General features: G+C 40.1%; 1 protein-coding gene across 2 annotated transcripts in view; it reads right to left on the reverse strand.

Moving 5' to 3' along the window:
- Nucleotides 1–20,336, reverse strand: part of RASA3 (RAS p21 protein activator 3) — a 254,071-nt gene that overhangs the window by 144,197 nt on the left and 89,538 nt on the right. The window lies entirely within an intron of this gene.

A 20,336-nucleotide genomic window follows, 5' to 3' on the forward strand; every position in this document is an offset into this window, starting at 1 on the left:
AGTATATGGGCAAATGTCACATGTCAACCTCTGGTTTGGCACCAAAGGATTGAGACAACTGTGGTATCTACATCCAGCACAGACATCTCAATGCCAAAACCACCAGAGCTAGCACCAGAAGTGGAAGCGCTAATGGTCCCGGTTGATCTACTGCTGATGGAAGGAACCATACCTGCAGTACTGAAATAATCCTTTTGGCACCATCCACTACATCACAGCTCATGTTACCAATGTCTCCCCAAATATCAGCAACACCAATGGAGGAGATATTTCCTTCTCCACCTTTTCTGACCACAAATACCTCTGCACCTCCCAGCCAGGAACACTTCCCATGATCGGGAGAGTGTCCACCCTCTGAGGCATATACACTAATCGCAAGATATCAGCCACTTAGCCAAGTCAATATATTACTCAGATCTTACTCAATGATCACATTGATGCCAATCCTTTAGTTACTAAAAACTAAAGTTTTAATAATAAAAGGAAAGAAGAGGAGTTAATAATGGTTAATAGGTTATATATATATATATATATATATATATATACATACACATACACACACACATATATACACACACACACACAAATAATTGCAAAGTCTTTATATCATGTTTGTAGCAGTGATGGAATAGACTGCTGGCTTGTGAAGTCTCTCTGGAAGATCCTCAGTCCATAGTTTTAAATTGTAAATCCACAGTCAAGAGAACCAGGGCAGGAAAGAGGCAAAACGAAGATCTTAGGAGTCTTTCTTTCCTCTGCCATGTGCCTGGAAATTTACTGTCTCTCTATGGAAAAGTTACTGACCTAAGTAGGAGTCCACTGTCACATGAGCATATTCTTAATGCCCTGATGACTCACAGGGGCAGCCATATCCTTGCTGTGCTGTCCACAGGAAGAGCAATTTGGGTGAAATGAGTTTCTTCTATGGCCCATTGTGAGAGCTAAGTATTCTTGATGGGCCATCAATATACAGTTGTCTGGCTTTAATGTAAATTTCACCTTGCGGATATGACCCAGGAATAGAACATATGTATGTGACCCAACATATGTATGTTGCTAGTATATAGCCAATATTCCTAACTTCAGATACAAAATCATACATGCATATAAACAGAATAATCATACTTAGCAAATCATAACGTTTCCATTAACACCTTACATGACATACTTCATAAAAGATTTGTTGCAATTGTATAACAGTGGCAATATCAAGGATATAAATGGCCATTCAATCATACAGCATTACAACAACTCCAGAGGCCAAAAAAATCACTGAATATGGAGACAGATGCTACTAAACTCTGGATTTTTGTACAACAGATGTTCTAGCACTCTCTGTGAGACTCTACCCAAGATTACTGTAAGACTGTTTTTGTGCTAGCTGCTGGGTAACAGAATCACTGTCTACCCCTCAGAGATGAGTTCCTATCATTTGGACCATTAAAAGCCATTGCACTGCCAGGCTTCTACACTCTTTCAGGCTGTGACAACTGGAAAGTTGGTTGGAAAGACCAAATTATCTTACTGGAAGGCATTTGATTCAACCTGTGAAGACTCTCTCCTTGTTCTGAAAGTGCTCGGAATGGCTGAGAGAGAGAGAGAGAGACAGACAGACACACACACAGATAAGGTCATAAATGCACTGGAGATGCTCATACACAGAGTATACCATTTGAAGACCAACATTATGACACTTGCAGAGCTACGTTGGTGAATGTTTCCCAAGAAGCAGAAAAACATAGGAGAAATTGCCATCAACAAGGGATGCATTAATACCTGGTATCAAGAGGGCAAATTATGAAGCAATGGAATGCCTCTGGGATGATCGAATGCATCCAAAACTACCCTCCTCTATTGGGCCTGGATAGGTCTTGAAGGATGGCTAATCATACCAGTTATGCACTCTCAAATCAATCCTTCAGCTAATCAAATGCTCATGTGCAAAGATCAGATGCTCACCACCCTTCAAATGTTTGGCTAATAGTCTGCCTTGTATGGAGATGTGCAAGTGTGACAGAGACAAGGATTAGTGTGACAATGTGTCTAGTGATGCCCTAGAGACAGACTACATTGGTGATGACTGATGAATAAATGTTTTCAGTCCTACATGTCAAGGCTAACTTCCCTAGGATTACCAAAGATCAATGTCTTTTTTATGTAAACAATGCATCCCTGTGTTAAAGTATAATGAAAAAAATGTTGATTTTTAAACATTTTCTTGCATATAACTACATAACTGTTCTAGGTTTGTTGTGTTTGCTACCACTGCATTCCTAGGAGAAAGGGCCTTCAAGTGATACTGAATTATCAAAATTTCCATTAATGGATCACCTAGTGATGGGAGGTGGGGGAGGGAGGAGGTCATCGAGTGCCCCCTGCCTGCCACACAACAGAGGGTGAGGCCATTGGAATTATGATTCTGTAGATTTTGTGGACTCAGATGACACCTCCCTTACCATTCCATCACTAACTTGCCCTCAGAATGAGATTTTACTTTATTCTTCTCCCAGACCATATGGTACGTTACATTCTTGCAATGATTCAAAATGATCATCAGCTGGACACACTTCAGTCACATCAAGTAATTTCCTCTCAAGAGCCAGGCTAAAACATATAAGGACTCTTTTCCCTGAGACATTCTAGCCAACCATAAGAAAAACAACAGGGGTTGGGAAGTAATTTTACCTTGTACAGTTTGTTTTGATACATACACTAACATATGAACATTATGTTCATGAGATGTCTTCTATGCGCTCTACTGTAATCTGTATAGTGGCAGACATTCTCTTCTTTTTCCACACAAATTTAAATGCATTTGACTATTCATGTTGATCTCAATATGCACAGTATCTTCCAGACTGTGATATCATTTGCTATTACAATTAGATGTTCTTGTTAAAAGTCTCTGGAACACATTTCTGGCAACACTATTTAAGTAGAATGTGTTAATCAATTGTATTGCGTGATGTCTTGGTACATTCATTTCTATCTTAGGGTTTTATAGAATGTGCATCACCATGATAAACACTTCACAGGTAAATTAAATCTGCATAGTCCACAGTGTACTTAATAGAATTTTCTGTTCTTCTCCCTTCTTTCTTGGGCAGCGTGGGTATGTGTGTTAGGGGACTTCCTTGTTTGAAGGTGTGACAACCAAAGCCTTACATCCATTGTCAGTTTGTCTTGGGTACTTATAGGGCTCCTATCACCATAATATCTGAGCACCTCGCAGTCTTTAATAAATTTATCCTCGCAACCCCTCTGTGAGGTAGGGAAGTGCTATTCCCCCAGTATGACAGATGGAGAACTGTAGCACAGAGAAACTAAGAGACTTGACAAGGTTACACAGGACATCTACATCAGAGCTGGAAAATGAACCCTGGTCTCCTAAGTCTCAGGTTAGTGCCCTCCTCCTTTGTATTGAAATTCTGGAGTGATGTACTCATGGCAGCCCATCCCGTTGAAGTGGACATTCAATTCCAGGTGCAGTGAATTACAGTACTTCCATCCGGAAGTGGCAACATATGGACAACCATGGCCAGAGCCTCATCTGAAAGGAAGGATTACAGATTCCTAGCAAGATATGGGAGGAACAAGGCTGTCTACCAATGATACCTAATTATCTAGGGTTAGTGATGGGTCAGACAGGACCCCCAAACTTTGCACCAGTCTGATGAACGAATGAGTACAGAGGGTAGGCAGAGGCCTTTGATGGAAGAGAATGTAAACCTTTCTAGTTCTTCAAAGAATTTCCCTTCCAACTAGCATCAACTTAGTTTGAACGAGTTTTTAAATAGTCTATTTCTTCCTCTGTTTGCTTTACAACAATTGTGTGGTCTGAAGAAAATAATTTACATTAACAAGTCTATGTAACATCTGAAGTCACTGGATTTGACTACTGAGTGAAATTGAATTTCAAAACCACTTGGGGGGAGGAGGGGTTAAAAAAAGTGGCTTTCTAATAAAAGTGAAGCCATTTTGTATGCAAAGGCACTTTGCAGTGATCTTTTAAAACCAGAGACTGCCTAGTAAGGGTGATGTCTTAAGCAGGTTTCACTACAGTTAGCCAGTTTCCCAGTTGCATTCTGAGACAGTAAGCTTTCTGGGTTCCTTTGATCTGATTTTTATTTCTGATTAGTGGAAGACTTCTTAACAAGTAATAGCACAGTTTGGCTAACTAGTTAGCTTTTAAATTACTTTTCAGCTGGACTTGTATTTGAAGAATGTTTTTTTGAATTGAGATGTCTCTCGTGACTTTCAAGCTGCATGCGCAAGAGATCTTGAGACTTTTTTTCCCTAATGTTTTTAGCAGTGCAGACTGGCTGTAGGTTTTTTTGCACTCCTTAAAACTGATAAATTGTGACCTTGTTTAAAGCATTTGGTTTGTGCAGTTCCTTTCCTTTTTAAATATTTTTGTAAGTGAATTAAGGCCACTTAGAGTCTGAAAGAAAGTGTCGACACAGGATTTAATGTAGTTTAACTAATCCACTTTAAATTCACACATTTACTTAGTTCAGATTAGCTTTCCTGAGTATCCCCATATAAACATGCTCTCAGAAAATATTTTCTCCCAACACAAACTGAAAGTTTTGAAATCACTAAACATCTGTAGAGGGAGGGAGAGTATTAAAGCTGAAGGATGAGTAAAGCGGCCAAGAGGAAGTAACTTTAAGATGTTTTTCCATGTGCTGGGCAAACAGTTAATGATTTAACCTATTTTTGAGGAATCATATAAAACAGAAAATACAAGTAATTAATTTTAAGTGTCCATAAATGTGACCAAAATCCTATATTGAGTCAGCTGCTGTCTTTTAAGTGTTTCTGAATACCATCATATTTCAAACAGCTCCTCACATGACTGTGGTGTTCGGAAATCTGGTCAGCATCCATGGCCAACATGTGTAATGTCCTTGTACATATCTGTAGCATGACCAGGAATAGTTGTCTGAACAGGAAGCAATCTCTGTAAATATTCTATATAAATGAAATTAAATTTACAAATCACAAAGTATTCACCAAGCAGCCTGATACTCATTTAGTTAATTTGTTTCCAGACTATTTCATTGTGTTCAAGGTGCCACAACTGTGTGGAAACAAGACAAAAAGGGTAAAGGAATAATGCTATTGTCACTTTCCTGTTTTAGGGCATTAATCATCCAAATCACCATAAAAAACACTGAGACCACTTACTTTAATAGGAAAAGTTAGAATCTCAAAACATTTGTAAGGTTTCATTTGCAGAATAAAACCAAATGTGTGATTACAAATGTCATAATTGCCTAGGAGTTGAAGCATTGCCAGCGGAAGAAGAAACTAACTATAACTAGTCTTCAATAATTCAGTTGCCCAGAAATATCAATGTTAACCAAAAGCTAACCACTCCATTAGTCAAGTTTTAGTCCAAGTTCAGACAGAACCAAGTTTTCAATTGCCTGGCCTTACTCAAAAAGGCAGCCTAAACACTTAAACAGGACCAATGGTGTTATTCATATTCAAGGTAACCTTCAAAGCCAAGCTAACTGATGAACATTTCTCCTTCCAAAAACAAGACCTCCCACAACAGCTTCACTATTCTGTTCTCAGGTTTAAGACTCATGAGGGCTGGAAGTTTTTCTTGGCACCTCTTTCCTGTCCCTATGCAAGACTCATCTCTTTGCCTTAGGTTACCCTGAACAATGCAAAGTTTTTTGAAAGCCAAAATCTAACACACATTCCGCTCTATCTTGGGGGTTGGAAGAGGTAAAAGTAGGGAGACATCAAGCTACCCAGCAGTGAAGCTATGGTACTCTTGTGCGAGGCAATCTAGACTGCTGATCATCTTACATACTAGTGTTCTATTGGTATATTTATTCCTTAGGGGTTTAGCTGGTAAACATTTGCCTGTTAAAGGAAATGAAGGAATGTTAAAACCTAGACTTGGGCCTGTCTGAAATGAAGTCCTTTCTTAAGGAGAGATCCTTGCTCATGAATTATGCTTTCTTCATTATATCGATTGTTTACCACAGGAGATTTCTCTTCAAGGAACTCAGCATGGAACAAGGAACCAGAATGTCATTTCCCTGACAATGATTGGCTTGAATTTAAGTTATTCAGCAAAACACAGGCTACACAGAGATTTACCCTTCAGAGTTCAGATAGCTCTCAAGCCTTACAGAAGACCAGTAAGGAACCCTGCTCATAAACTGCTTTGTATGTAATAGCTCAATCAGCTTCCTCTACCTTCTGGGAGCACTTACCAATGTATACATTTTAGCTGGATCAAAAACTAGATGTATGCTTGACATCTCCCTCCCTATTTACTCTGCTTTTGTCTTGCTAAGTGAACAAGATCCTTACATCCATGAGCTCTGATGTGGATGTGCATGGGTAGGCGTGGGAGCCTTTTGCATCACTGACTAGAATGCCAATTTTCCATGGGACACTTTCAGGCCGAGCTCAAACTACTATCGAAACCCTTACCTTGAGCTTCAGGACAATACAAAAATGAGTCAAGAAATCTGGGTTTGTTTGTTTTAAAAGTCTCCCGTATAGCTTTCTCTGAGCAGGGCATTTATAAAACTTGAATTTATAAAACTTTGCTTTTGAAATGAAAAGGCAAATACAGACTTAAAGCCAGGGCTGTATATACACACACACACGTTTTCTGAGGGCTTTTCAATTATTTGCATTATCATAGTGCCTAGGATCCCCAGTCGTGGACCAGGGCCTCATTAATTTCATTCTGTTTGAAAAAAGAAAAGGAGGACTTGTGGCACCTTAGAGACTAACCAATTTATTTGAGCATGAGCTTTACGTGAGCTACAGCTCACTTCATCGGATGCATACTGTGGCTCACAGTATGCATCCGATGAAGTGAGCTGTAGCTCACGAAAGCTCATGCTCAAATAAATTGGTTAGTCTCTAAGGTGCCACAAGTCCTCCTTTTCTTTTTGCGAATACAGACTAACACGGCTGTTACTCTGAATTCTGTTTGAACAGAGCCAAAGTACCTGAGAGCGCCTAAAATCCAAGCATAAGAAAAGACTCAACTGATCGATACAGACAGACCAATATGGAGTACAAGGAAACTAAGAGACAATATTGGTCAGCATGATCAGTGCTTTGAGCATACCAGCAGCCTAACCATTGTCAACATTTTTGTACGCATTCTGGCAGAGAAGCCTTTAAAGAGGGATTTGAAGGAGAATAATAAGTTAGTTTTACAGATATTTATGGGGAGGTCCTCCCAAGTCTCAGGGGCAGCATGGCAGAAAGCACAAAAGTGCCCATTAGAAGTTTTAACATGTGAGTGGATGGAAGATGACATCAAGGGCTGATCAGAGGCAGGAGTCAACCTTTCAATACAGAATGAGGGATGATAGCGGATGGGGATAGTCTGTGAAGTGAAGTGAAGGCAAACAGCTTATGTTTGATATGACAGAAAAGGGGGAGCCAGTGGAGGGATGAAAAGAAGGGTGACATGGTCAAAACAATGGGCAATGAAAATGATCTTTGGCAGGAAAACCTTTCATCCAACAGTACCGCCTACTGGGGAAAACAGACTGTTAGATTTATTTCACTTAAAATAAAAATCCAATGACTGTAGATTCATTTATTTTTTTACACTATACATGTAATTTCCTGTCATATGTTCCAACAAACTATTTGTATCCCCCCCCCCCCATTATATTAAACACACACTATGCATCCTACTTGAGCATTCTCATGGTTGTCACACGATACATTGTATAAGAGACTTTACAAGTGACTTTACTCCAACTTGGAGTGTTTTTAAATGTTGTTGTAAATTCAATAAAAGATTCACTTCATTGTTTAGCAGATTATACTGTGCAAACACATGTACGTTAAAAGCATACAGAAAGACGACTTGTTATTACTAATTAATGCTTGCTAGCCTGCAGTGCCATAAAACCACACAGACAGTAGTAGTTTCTCCACTTTGCAGCAAAGATATTTCAAGATCTAACAAGTTCTATAGTGAGGTCTAATTACTATAGCATGAAGTATTTAAAATGCACTTGCTTTTTAAAAAGTTTGCTCATTTGCCATATTCTGTGATTTATGTATCTTGTAGTCACAAGCATAAATTACTGCGGCTCTACTGCAAATCATTTGTCTGCAGACCAATCAACTGTTCGGTGAAGAAAAAACAGTATGATGTACCTCTAGAGTAGGGGTTCCTAAACTGTCGGCCTCTGGCGCAACCACGGGCAGAGTTTGGGGAGTAGATCTGACAACCCTCCAGGATTGTCCTGGAGTCTCCAGGAATTTCAAGATTAATCTTTAATTAAAGATTGTCATGTGATAAAACCTCCATGAATACATCCAGCCAAAATTGGCAACCCTACTAGGGAGTGGGCAACTTGGTGGTGATGCCCCCCAAATTGTATACATTGAAAGGGGGGGGGGGCGCAGTTTAAAGGTTCAGCCACTCCCCGAACAGCTTGAGTCACGCCCCCCCAGGCCCGCCCCCCAGCAAGGCCCCCTCCCACCGGCAGGGCACCCAGTGACAAGGAATCCTGTGCCAGAAGCTGGTTGCCAGGGCCCCACCCCAGCTAGCAGAGTGGCAGCCAGCGATGGCCCCTGTCCAGGCCTGAGGGAGCCCAGCACCCACAGCAGAGGGCAAAGCGGAGCTGCCAGGCGGTGAGTGAGGAGAAGGGGCAGGCCCCACGAGGCAGCAGTTGCCAGGACTGCTGGAGGAGGTTGGAGGGTTCATGGCTGTTCTCACTCCAAGCCATCCACGGCTGTTGAGCCCCCTGGTGTATCGGCCCTGCAACCCCCCAGGACCAGAGCTCAGTGGTGCCTCTCTGTTTCCACCTGGACAACGCAGTGATTGGAACGGTCATAGGTAACGGCCAGGAGACCCTGAGCCCTTTCTTCATGCCCAGGCTGGGGGTGCCTGTGAGGTGCATCATGCTGCTGGGTGTGCAACTGGGGCAGGGATGCCAGGTGACGAGCTCAAGGCACTCAGAAGGCTGCTGGGGTGGAGGGTGTTGGCAGGGGCTGGCGGTGGCACCTGCCTGGCCCTTCACCTTCTTGCTGGCCCTGGTCCCTGCTCAGGCAAGGGGCTGCATACGCCTCATGGTGCCCCTCAACCTAAATATAATTCTAATTTAGAAAATTAACAACAATTTGGAGACAGACCCAAAAATGCCGGGGGGAGGGGGGAGAAAGAGGGTTCGGCCTCCACTTATATATCCACAACCTATCAGGACCAGATACTACATGGAGATCCACTAGCACAGACTTGTAGAGTTCCACTGAATTTGACAGGACTCAGCAGGGGTCTCTGGATAGTGAATCCTGATGCAGGATTGTTGGCACAGGTTAAAAAAAATGCACCAGAACAAGAGCTCATCTAATGGCCAATGGAACATAATTTACTCCTTGAATCTGCAATGGCCCCACATAACCATACCTAGCAGTTTTGAGTTTGCTTTGTCTTATTTACAGAAAAATACAGGATGTTACAAAAGCCAGATAAAGTATAATCTACACTGATTTTAAACAACTGACATACTTCCGTGCTGATTTAATTTTTTATCTTCCTTTTCCTCATAAAATGAAATATAGCTCCATATCTAGGGAAACTCTGCCATCCAACCAAAAAACAAAGAATACAACATACACAACTAAACTTAACATTTTTAAGGTTTATTTTCTAATTCCAATTCAGCACTTTAAGGGGGCTTTATTCAAAGTGTAACTGGAAATATTTTATTCCCAACATTATCTACAGATAACAGAAAATCATTATTTTTAACCTCTTATCAGCTTAAATATTCATCATCTTAATGCTAATCCTCAGTACCAATGGGTGAGGGACAGCTGTGATGTTAAAGAAAAGAAAAAAATACAGAATACTCAGTGTTCACACATAACACATATTAAACAAACCATTAATGGTAACAACTGAATAAAAAGAATGAATATTAAGTTATTCATATTTAGCTCTTAGATATCTGAGATCTTTAAGAATCAATCATCATCATCTTCTCCTTTCCATACATGGGAGAAAAGTACAAAGTGGAATTCCAGTGGTTAGGGTGTTAGTCTGGGACACGGGCATAAATGCTGGAATGCACCCCCTGGCTTGAAGTGGTTTCCATCATATACAAGGTTTACAGTTTGATTCAATGGCTCTCAGCACCGCCACTATACAAATTGTTCCAGCACCTCTTGATATGTGAGACCTAGGGTCAATTCCCCAGTCAGTCACTGATTTTAAATGACTGGCCAGACAGGGTGTGTCTGCCTCCATTCCCCATCTGCAAAATGGGGATAGCACTTCCCTACTTCAGAGGTGTTGTGAGGACAAATACATTAAGACTGTAAGAAGCTCAGAAACTACAGTAACAGGGGCCCTGTAACTAAGTTAGACTGGTGAAGTGATTTGCCCAAGCTCACACAACAGGGCAGTGGCTCAGACAAGAACAGAAGCCAGATTTCCTGACTTCCAGTTCAGTGGCCTATCCATTGGACCAGCAGTTCTCAATGGGGGCTGCAGGAAGGGCGGCAAGCACATCTCTCAGCCCGCGCCACTTCCCGCAGCCCCCATTGGCCTGGAGCGGCGAACCGTGGCCAACGGGAGCCGCGATCAGCCAAAGCCACGCACGCAGCAGGTAAACAAACCAGCCCGGCCCCCATGGGCTTTCCCTGAACAAGCGGCAGCCTTAGTTTGAGAACCACTGCAATGGACTACACTGAATGTCTTGTGAAGAAAAGATATGCTCTGTGCACTGAAGTTGTTTTTACCTCTCAATGTTTTATTTTTCATACAAACATTTTGTCTTTTAAGTAGTTTGCACAAAAGTTACAAGAATTCATCTTTCAATGAAGCCCAAACAATAAATTTGTTTGCTAAGAGACTTATACTTTCACACAAGTTCAGTAACTCTTCACAGTATCAGTTTCATAAAAAAATCCCTCCTCCCTTCATGTGTATCAGTAGTCATTATAATCATTAGGCACTTGGATTAAGGGACTACCATCCAAATATAAAAACAGACTTTTTCAAACTACAGAATCAAATCCAAGTTATGATCCTGGATACTAAGGGTATGAGATGTTTTAAATAAATAGTATATGTTCATGATATTACCTTTCTAAAGTAGACAAAATTTGGGCCCTAAAAATATTGAATGTCTCTTTAAACAACATCCAGGGTACACACATCCAAAAAAGAAACCAACTAGTTTTCAGTACAAATGATGGGCTGTCTTACCAGAATTACAAATATGCACATGAGTCCTGTTTGGGGACTGTGGAAACTCTGATACTGCTTGTGGCAAAAATGCAGATCGCATAAGCAAAAGAGGATCCCCATATTTGCCATGCTAATCAGCATGTTGGCCAAAATTCTTTCAGATCACAGTTATTTCACACCTGGGCTAAGTAATTTGAAGTTTTCAACTTGGGGGCCTACAAGGGATTGGTAGTATAATTTTAAAAAAAATAAAAATCTTATTCAAATACAGTACCAAAGAGGCAATATATTAGTTGCTAAATGACCCAATTGTTTCCAGCTCAGCGGCAGTCTGAGCCTGTTGATTCAAACTTGTGAGCAGTCTTATGATTGCAACAGAGCACAGCAATTTCAAAATCATGATTAAGAGGAATAGAATTGTTCTGCCTTACACAGCCATAGGGCTCAGTTTTGGAATTTTCTTCCCAAAATACATAACTGAACATCAAGCAAGTGATAGAATTAAAAAGCAAATGAGCCTTTCCCTAGGCTTATAGATCAGCCACAAAAAAAGTCTATTTTGTCTTGTACGTGGTACCCATCTATCTTGAAGTGTGTTAATGAGATTTCCTCTTCAAAGTTTCCAGTTTTGCCACTGGCATAATAGTTTGACTGATATGAGAAACCAAAGCCAATGTAATATCTCTGATCATGAACTCCTGATTTGGTGAATGACACTTGGCAAGAATTTGATTTAAGAGAAATGTTTCTGATGCACAGCAGGGAAAACACCACCAGGAGAACAGTCATCATTAAATAAGATATTGTAGTATTGTGATAGTCTCCTATTATATGGTCTCATATTCTACCAAGAACCCTGCCTTATGGGATGGGTTGTGCTCAAGGTATCCAGGCCCAGGATGTAGCCAATGTCTCCACTTCCTCTCCAAACTTCCAGTGCTGTTTTTCCCCCCGTATCAGTTAGTATCAAGAGGTCACCAATCCTGCAGTCATCTCCTTCCATATTAAAGAAAATGATTTACAGAGCTCATCATGACATCATTCTCAATCGACATCAAAAGCCCTCCCACCTAACCCTGTCTGCCTTCATCTGGCCCTCGCTCCAAAGATCACATCACTTCAAGCGAGTAGCCTCTTGGCTGGGATACTTTATTGGCTATGGCTACATTACAGCATATGTGAATTAGCCACCCCCGAGTGACAGAATTTATGCCACTTTAAGCACCAGTATGGACAGTGCTACGTTGGCGGGAAAGCTTCTCCCACTGACATAGCTACCACAATTTGCGGGGGGTGGAGTAATTAAGCCAATGGGAGAGCTCTCTCCTGTCGGTTTAGAGTAGCTACACTAGAGAGTTAGCAGCACAGCTGCGCCGCTGCAAGCTCTCTAGTGTAATCATATAGCGTATGCAACAAGACTATCGCAATTCCTTCCTCTCCTCTTCGTATCTGGCTCAAGTATCATCAAAAGAAAGGGAGATACACGCTACTACTACGGATTCTACCACTAGTAGCATTTACCTGTCCCTTTTTGTAACAAAGCACTGCCCAAAAATGATCACTATTTTCTCTTCCTTGGTACAGGGGACACCTGTTTAAAAATAATCACATTCAGAGTTACCATGTGTTAATTGTTACACTGACACATTGCTTCACTTTAAAAAAACACTCACAAAATAAAAATACTAATCATCACTACAATGATTGTTTTCAGACTGTGTTACTTTTAAATATTTTGATAATAAACTCAATGTTAAAGCTAGTAATGGAACCACAGGGTTTGGTACCAGACAAGACATCTAATTTAAACTATAAAAATTGGGTAAAATGTCTTGACAGTACAAAAAAAACCCAAAAAACCCAATTTTGTCCACCCTTCATTTTAACGGGACTACATGCATGGGTAATAATTAGCAGGATTAGGTTCCAATTTTTTTTTTCATAAATGGATGCTATGGAACTGAAACAGTTGGCAGAAGAGAGAATCAAAATAAATGGTAAGTAAAGCATCAGTAACCTGCGGTGTGATTTCTTTCTTAAATAAGGTTTCAAACAGTGACTAATTTGATCTCCCTGAGAGAGAGAACATCACATGAATCCTGGCCTAAGGAACAAGCTTAACCAAGGAAGAATGACTCATCTTATTGTGCATGCAACGTGACAAGAGCCAAATGTTACACTATCCTACTTCACAACCGTTCTACCAATTATCTAAAAGAAAAAAAATGTTTACTCTCCCCTCCTCAACCTCTAATGTAGATTACATAAACCAGGGCACATCAGTCTAGAAAGAACCAAAAAGATAGAGTCCTCTGATCGCAAGCATTTCATATAAATGCAAATATTAAGGTTTCAATTAGTGCAAATAGCACAGGATTGGTAATTGGTTAATCTGGAATAATGTGTTTAAGTATTTTTTTTAAAGTATCACTGATATAACAGTAAGGCTAAGATTTCAGTAAGACTGTGTGATTTTAGTCCAAAATTTAAGTTTTTAATTACTTCTAGAAACACATCCTTGTCTCTTTCCATGAGAAAAAATATTCAGACATTTCCTTGTCGTGTTTGCAATCCACCTGTCGCAGCACTGTTTTTTGTGCACAAAAACCTAAAGTGTAAAAAAGCATAAACAAACGTGAATCTGCCCAATTTGGAATAAGAAAAGATTTAAGTGTTTATGTAGAAAAGCTATGTAAATGTTAAAGTTATTAAAACTAAAATTTTTAAAAAATCTAACTTTTTTCATTTTATTAGTAACATGTATGGAACATTATTTAATTAATGGTTATACAGCTCTTTGGAGATGTAAAACTGTACATATGCTTATATTACCAGTGACATGTCAGGGAATTCAAAGATATTCATGAGAGGAGCAATTTGCAATTGCTGTGAAAGCCATATTTAGCGTTTTCAAATTAATGCATTTATTTTGTATGTACATATATACCTCAGTAGAGAACTTGATACAATAGGGGTCTTTGGTTTATATTGCAATAGCAGCAGGCCTACTGCATAAGAAGAATCCCTGCATAGAAAAGGTTATGCCTGCACAAAAGTCCATATGCATGCAGCTGACTGCAGGATTAGGGCCTAAAAGGCAAGGCAAATGATGGGTGTTTGATGGGAACAAACATACAAGCACAGAGGTCAGAATGATGATGGGGGGATTAAAATGACAAGCCTTTTTAAAAGAAGTGAACTTTAATTTTAGTGAGTTTTAATGTTAGACCTTTACTATTGAAATATATTTTAGCATGCCTATTTCCATTAACAAACATTTTCCTTTTAGTACTGTTTGTTTATATTTAACCCAGTCCTTCCTCCCCTTACTGATTCAAGACAGTCTACAATCCACAACTCTTATAGCTGTAGCGTGTCAAGTGTGCAAGTTAAAAGTGATGCAAGTAGCCCAGACACAATGTGAAAGGTTGTTTAACTATGAAAAGACTGATTTTTTTTTAAACAAAGGACAACATGAGTCATGTTTTTCCTCTCAGATTTCCATATCAAGTGTGCTCAGGTTTACAACAATTTTATTAATATTATTTTACAATAGTCAACCCTGCAAATTGACTCTGGGATTAGAAAGACAAGCTGGATGCTGCCACCGCATGCACCTCAGTAGCAAAAGTTATTTAGGCTAAAAGAGGCCCTTAATTACACTTGTGCATCCCCCAATTGCCTTCAAATTATTTCCTGAGACACTGGTGTGAATTCACTGTTTGCAGAGGATTTGCACAGATGTAGCAGACTGGGAAACAATTCTGTCAAATCACACAAGTTGCAACAGAATCACACAGCTCATAGACTCTTAGCTGTTCTTCCTCTGATGTATCAGAGTAAGAAGCAGTAAAACCTGACACCAGTAAATGGGACTTTGAATATACACGGAGAAAAAATTTGAGTAAGAAGGTGCCGTTTTTACAGTAGATTCCATTAAGTTTTAAACACCAGATTCAAATAAATCTGCATGTTTTAGTTAGTTAAAAAGTACCTGTGGGAAAAACAGCTGTGGGACTGGCAGAAAAGGCTATATAATGTCTTTGTTGGAAGATAATCAGGATGGCTGGCCATTCAGCCTCATCATCAATTAGCTCCTAGCTACTCCATTCTACGCACTATGGAGTTTTTAAAAAAAGGTCATCAAAAAGGATTTTTTTTTTATTAAACTATGTACTTAAGCTCTAGGGTGACCAGACAGCAAATGTGAAAAATCGGGACGGGGGTGGACACCAATAGGAGCCTATATAAGAAAAAGACCCAAAAATCGGGACTGTTCCTATAAAATCGGGACACCAAGTCACCCTATTAAGCTCTTACATTTAAAAGAACTGCTTTGGCTTCTTGTCTCCTTATGCCAGATGGCGGCTCTTTTAGTTAAAAGTCTAGGTTCCATTCCCAGCTCTGGCACCGATTTCAGCTGTCATTGCACATAAGACACTTAATTTCTGTGCCTCAGTTTCCCAAAGGAATGCTGTGAGAATGTTTGGAAAGTGTTTTCAATTCTTTCAATGACAAGCATGATTGACGTATTGTCATTATGTGCTCGAGTTTCTAATACCACTGCTCCATCAGGTGCAGCAGGCTTGATGGGGCAAAGCTTGCAACTGAAGTGTAGCTGCAGGGAGTCTCCCATAGGTGCAGTCATTCTGACCCATACTGTGTGACTGGATCCACTGCCATGAAGACCATGCAGATCAGCACTCCCTTTGCTTGGTCTTGGGGTTGGGGATGGAACAGTAATCAGAGCAACACCTAACTGCACTGGAGGCTAGAGGAAGAAAGAACTGAAGAAAATAAGCCATCCAGGATCCATACAGACACCATGGAATAAAAGAAGATGGGAAATCCCCAACACTTGTAACAAAGAGGGGTAGGGAAGAGGGCCCATTCTCCTCAGCAAGTAGGAGGGAGGGGCTCAAAGCTAAGTATAAATAGTGCCATAAACATATACCGCTATTACTTAACATATTTTAGAAAAAAGCCAGGATTGCTACCCCCAAAGCACATCACTTCACTGACTGTCACTGCACTTTCTTGTGCCCAAAGAAGTCAGCATAAGGTGGCTTCATGAAGGGTGTTCATTTTAAGGACGAAAGTAAGGGCATTGTGAATGGGAAGTAGGAGGCTGCCTCAAGCACATGGCAGCAAGCTACATGGAGAGAGGACAAGCCAAGGAGAAAACTGAGCGAACAGCTGGGGGGAAAATATGGAGGCACCTAGGACTGGAGGTGCAGGATGAAATGAGAGCAGAGAAGCTGATGGCATTTTCCTGCTCCATCTGGTGCTCTCATCAGCAGAAGCGGGGGATTTAAAACATGAAACAGCTGATCCCACTTCTATCAGCCACGGTGGGGCTACTTTCTTTGGCAGATTAATATTTAATAGATTACATTTTAGAAGTTTTAGAATTTGGGAGAGTTCAATAAGCTACAGATTTAAGATGCTGTCCAGCACGTGTGTGTCAGCCAGCCAGCATACCATAAGCTCACCTCTGATGTGCCAAGGCACTGCTTGCTACACTCCATGCCTCACTGTACACTGTCTGCACATACCGGTCAATAAGAATTCTACGGCAAAGTGTATTTTATTAGATCAGAATTCAGACATTAGATCCAAAACAACGAGCTATTTGGGATTCAAATATTAAATGTTCAGCTAGGGAAACTTCTTCCCTTCTGACTTCTTTTTATATGTACAGTATCTCATTACTAAACTTTTATTGGTTTAAGCAAAAAAGGGCTTTGTTTCTTCTTAGTCCCTTCTTTTTAAATTCCAGGGCTACTCAATCCTGTAGCGAATATACTTCTGTCTTGAATTTAGAAGTGGAACATAGGATATTTGATTTAATGTGGGGAAACAGAACTCAGAGGCCTCTGTTTAGCTGAAGGGATCTTCTAGAAGGCAGGCAAAAATAGCTTTCAGAAAAAGGGACATCAACTTACAAGCCAAATGTGTTTTTGTTTTTTTTCAACCCACTATTATAGTTATCTCAGGAGTTTCTTCTCTCTACATTTAGCAGTAATTTGTGCATAGTCTAACTCTCTTAACACATGGAACAATTTGCAAAATTGGGTTCTTGGTGGGTGTGGGCTTTTGCTGACACAAAGAAGAAATATTCTTTTAAATAGGAAAATGTGATTGTGAAATCACAAACATTGGCAGGGGTCTCAGGGCAGGTACTGGACAAGAAACTAGTTTGTTTTTTAAAAAATTGACTAGATTTCAAGTTGATGTCTTAAAATAATTCAAAAATGTAACACCCACCCCATTCCAGACTACATAAATCAGAAAGGGAGGGTTTTTAGTAAGCAACAGTGAACTCCTTGCTATTTTCTAGTAAGATGTATAATTCAAACTGTAAATTAGTAACAAATTTATGACATGCACACCCAAAGAGATTGCAATTTAGCTTCTTTAAAGAGGCTCACTAAATATGGGTTCAGACAGCAAAGTCTCTGATCTATATATGTTACACAGAAATGAAAAGCCACTTTAGTCACCACAAATTTCACCCTGGTAGCATCTGATCATATGAAATATCCTGGAAAACGAAGTCCACAATCAACCCTTTGTCATTCCAGAGCACTAAAAATGGAAAATGAATTCCAAATATGTCTTCATAGATGTGGCAATGCATGCTAAACATGAAATTACCAACATAGTGTCTGTGATGTGATGCCATTGTTGAATTTATTCTACGGGCATGAATATACTGTAGTTTCTATACATTCACTAGAAACATAGGCATCTCTCAAGGGAGGATTCACTCACTAACACATATGTGAGCTCAAGATACACTAACCTGTTCGGCTTTATTAAAATACTAGATTGGGATTATTTACAACAGCTGTCGACAGTCTTCAGACTAGAAGGAAACAGATGGTAGCGTAATAAGAGATAGCCAAATTTAAAAAACCTGAAACCCAGAATACAAAGCTAGCACCACCAGACTTATACAATGTCTTTCTTGTCATGCATCTCAAAATGGGGTACTATATAGCGTTTTTACAACATACTTTGCCAGAAGAGTATGCAACAATTCAATATGATAACTCCTAAAGAGAGAAAGCACCACCTGTAGAAAAAAAAGCATGCATATCAAAGTTGCATTGTATACGTAAAGAATCCTCAACTATAGCAATCTGTGCAGAACCCTAAATAAAAAAAAAAAAAAAAAAAATCACAGTGAAGGTGTTACAATAGAGGCAATCCTGGATGTACTTAGAACATAGATCATCACCTCTGTGTCATACAGGTAATAGGAGTGAAATCTGGGAGTGTTTTCAGAAGTGGCAGGAAGATCATTTAGCCACAGATGTTAAGAACTTTGGTGCAATTTTGACTCATCAGCATCTTCAAAAGATACAAACTGTGTACTCTTTGCTACTTCAGTAATCAAGATTACAGACATATGACACAGCAGCAGGAAACCAATTTTTAATTATACCCCAAAATAGTGACTCCTAAATTATGGATTCATTCCCCTTGCCATAGCTATGGTGTTACATACCAACAACAAAATCCTTTTAATTAGGGAAATGTTTTATGCACATTCTATTCTTAAAAACAAACTTTATAAAGAAAAATATTTAAGTTCACTAATTGTCTCCTTTAAATATTATTAAAAACAAACACTGCCTGTTGAAATTCTTAAATTAAACAACACACAATGTTACACAAACTTCTCGGCAAGATGACAATATGCCTATAGAAGAAACAGCCTAAATTAGAGTAAGCAGAAATTTTAGAACAAGAATGCAAGCCATGTGTACAACCACACACTTCAAAGATAGAAAGGAAACCACTGATTTGTCCTAAATTTCAGTCTGCCATTTGCACATAGTGCTTATAGGAGTATGCCACACACTGACCCTCTGCTAATCCAGAGTTCAGGTCTCACCAATGCATCTCATAGTACTGTATCAAGTTTAGACTGGAAAGGAAATTGAGTTTTTGCCATTTTCCCAGACTCTTTATGTATAGTCAGTGTACATTACAATGTAACTGTCCCAAATCCTAGTGAGTTCGCTGTGCTGGCCACTCACCAGGGCTGCTATGAGGGGAATCCAAGCCTCTGTGCTCTGGATCCACAGTGCATTTCAAGCTCCTGAAGCCTGAACAGAGCCCAGCTACCACCCCAATCTCTGGATTCCTAGAAAGTCTATGCCCTGTGAGTACACCTATCTGGCACCCTCGTCCAAACGTTGGAACCTGCTGTCCAGCCACCTTGCCTCTCTGGGCACAGCATTGACCCTTCAGACTCCCTCTTCCAGAACTGCACCCCAGAGATGGGAAGCTTCTGGTTACAGTTTACCTCTCTCAGGGGTACACAGCAGTTGTGAAGCAGTCAACTCACAAATACTTTGTACAATCTAACACCTTTATGCTCTTTTATAGTTAATAACATCGAGTACAGGAGAGTACAGATCACACACAACAATTCCCAAACATAACTCCCTCACTAGCTCACCTTCCTTTGTGAGTCCTTATGGGATCATATGTTCTGGCAGGCAGACAGGCAGGCAAGGTCCTCTGTCCCCTGGCCTACTCTGCCCCTGCAGTAGCCCCCCTCTTCTTAATCTGATGCAAAGCGGCTCTCTCCCCAGTTCCCCACCATGTGTCCCTTTATAGACTCCTGGCCTAGTCGCCTTCTCCTTTTCTTCTCCTCCTAGTAACTTTCTGTACTCTCAAACCTCACTCCTTTCAGATGGGAGGAGTAAGTCTTCTCCCTGCTAGAGCAAACCCATTGCCCTCAGATGATCCTTGAGTGCTGATCACTCACCATTGTTTCTGGCCTGCATGACACAACACTGCTAACTCACTCATGGTGGATCCACATACATACAGGCTCTCTCTGACAGTAATTTCATGATACAATTTCATAATTATCCACAATTCAGAAATGGTACAGAGGGAACACCCAATTTGTCATAGTACCTACTGACTTTTCAAGTGAATTCTTGTAAGCATGAGGACAGAAAGGGGCACAAATAAAGAGTTAACATCTTTTGAAATTGCATGCTACCTCAGTTTTTACATTGGCCGTTGTACCATTTAAAAAAAAAAAATCTAAATTGTATAATCAGAAAGGCTAGAGGCCAGTTTTATTTATCAGGCACAGAAAAAA

This window comes from Chelonia mydas, chromosome 1 (genome assembly GCF_015237465.2).
Source record: "Chelonia mydas isolate rCheMyd1 chromosome 1, rCheMyd1.pri.v2, whole genome shotgun sequence".
Taxonomy (NCBI): Eukaryota; Metazoa; Chordata; order Testudines; family Cheloniidae; genus Chelonia; species Chelonia mydas.